Here is a 2,443-nt window from a genome sequence, read left to right as displayed (position 1 = left end):
TGGAGTCTTTTTTTTTTTTAAGGTGCTGAATGATATGGAGAATAGGAGTAGAATCTTAACACCAACAAGATAGGATTCCTCAACGGAGGAAATAGTTGAATTAGTAGTACTGATAAATGTCCAGGAATTACAGAAATATGAAAGGACTCACAAAGTACTAGATGGAAGACTAGGAGCATGGCTTCAGTGGTAGAGCGCTTAGCTACCATGTGAGAGGTCCTGAGTTCAAGCCTCAGTACGGGGGCAAGCGTGCATACATGCACACATATATACACGCATACACACACACAGAACAATAGATAGAAGTATGAAACAGGTTACTGTGTGCTGGCTACCAGCTTGTCTTAGACTATATTCATACCCACAAGTTGCGTGAAGAGGATTTATTACTTATAGCTTGGAAGCAAAGGTCAACAAATCATGGTAACCCAGTTCCCCAAGGCTCAGAAAAGCTGCCCAGGACAGCTTGTGCCCACTTGCTGTACAGCTGAAAGAGCCTGGAAAGTATCCTGCCATGGACTTTATACCCCAGAGACAATGGGACAAGTTGTCTCTTCACAGTTTCATTCTTCCAGATGCTAAGCCACCAGACACTGACAATGCCAGGTGGAAGCCAAAGCTACACTATCTGCATGGCCCCTCCTGCCAGCAAGCCAGCCCTAGCAGCACACACACCCCGACCTCCAGTGGGCTGTCCTGTCTGATGGTCTCAATGGTGACTCCTGCAGCTGTCATGGTCATGGAGATTGTATTAGCCACATGCTGGTCACGCCATAGTCCAAGACTTTAGTGGAAGAAGTAATGCGAAGCCCTGAGGGCCCAGCCTCCTTTCCCAGGAGCCTCCAGGAACCCAGCCAGCCCAGCAGCAGCAGCTCAGTGGCCCTTGTTTCTGTGAGAGAAAATGGATTTTGGAGTATACCCAGAACCAGGCTGACATTAAACTCTAAATATGATCTGTGCAGCCAGGTGCAGTGACTCACGCCTGTAATTCTAGTTCTCGGGAGGCTGAGATCTGAGGATGGAGATTCAAAACCAGCCCAGGCACTAAAGTCCTTGAGACTCTTATCTCCAATGAATCACTAGAACACAGGAAGTGGGGCTGTGGCTGAGTGGTAGGGTGGAACAGCACCCAGGCCAAATTCAAGCCCTGACCACCACCACTCCCCCCACCAAAAAAAGAAAGTGAGCTGTGGAGACTGTTCAAACTGGCAAAGAGATTCATCTAATTGAGTTCAACTAGAAGAGAGAAAGATGTGGCTTTCAAGCTGGATGCAATGGCTCGTGCCTGTAATCCTAGCTACTCAGGAAGCTAAGATCTGAGGATCATGGTTCAAAGCCAGCCTGGGCAGTAAAGAACTTATCTCCAATTAATCATTAGAAAATGGGAAGTGGGGCTTGGCTCAAGGGTAAGGCAGTAGCCTTGAGCTGAAGAGCTCAGGGACAGGGCCCAGACCAAGTTCAAGGAAGGAAGGAAGGAAGAAAGGAAGGGAGAAAGAAAGAAAACTCAAGGATAGTACCCAGGCTCTGAATTCAAGCCCCAGGACTGGCAAAAAAAAAAGGAAGAGAGAGAGAGAGAGAGAGAGAGAGAGAGAGAGAGAGAGAGAGAGAGAGAGAGAGAGAGAGAGAGAGAGAGAGAGAGGAGCGGAGAGGAGAGGAGAGGGGGGGAGGGAGAGAGAGAGAGAAGTCGAGGCTACAAATGAAGCCTTAAAAAAATCCCAAAGAGGGCCCGGAGTTTGACCTAGTGGTAGAGTGCTAGCCTAGCATGCCCAAAGTCCCAGGTTCAATTCCTCAGTACCACATGCATAGAAAAAAGCCGGAAGTGGTGCTGAGGCTCAAGTGGTAGAGCTCTAGCCTTGAGAAAGTCCAAGGACAGTGCTCAGACCCTAAGCTCAAGCCCAGGACTGCCAAAAAAAAAAATACCAAAAATTCATCAATATACATATATTTTTTTGACTATATTGCAAAAAAATTGAAATGAATGCATAAATAAAGTAATGTTTAACTAACCATGCCCTCTAAATTAAAAACAGCCCAGATATCCACTGTAGGAGTATGGGTAAATAAATTGGAGTATATTCATACAATGAAATATGGCAGAGGAGTGAAAAATGAACTATCAATATGAATAAACATATTTCTTCAAAGAAAGAAATCTGGGAACATGGTTCACATCTGTAATCCCAGCACTTGGGAGACTGAGGTGGGAGAATCATGAGTTAGCTATCTGCCTGGGGTACATATTAAGACTCCCTCAGCAGGGCGCTGGTGGCTCATGCCTGTAGCTCGTCCTAGCTATCCAGGAGACTGAGATCTGAGGATTGCAGTTCAAAGCCAGCCCTGGCAAAAGAAAAAGTCTGTGAGACTCTTATCTCCAATTAACTCCCCCAAAACAGCAAAAGAGCTCAGAGACAGACAGCACCCAGGCTCTGAGTTCAAGTCCCAC

Source organism: Megascapheus bottae, chromosome 10 (genome assembly GCF_031878675.1).
Source record: "Megascapheus bottae isolate mThoBot1 chromosome 10, mThoBot2.hap1, whole genome shotgun sequence".
Lineage (NCBI taxonomy): Eukaryota > Metazoa > Chordata > Mammalia > Rodentia > Geomyidae > Megascapheus > Megascapheus bottae.
This window is presented reverse-complemented; position numbering follows the sequence as displayed.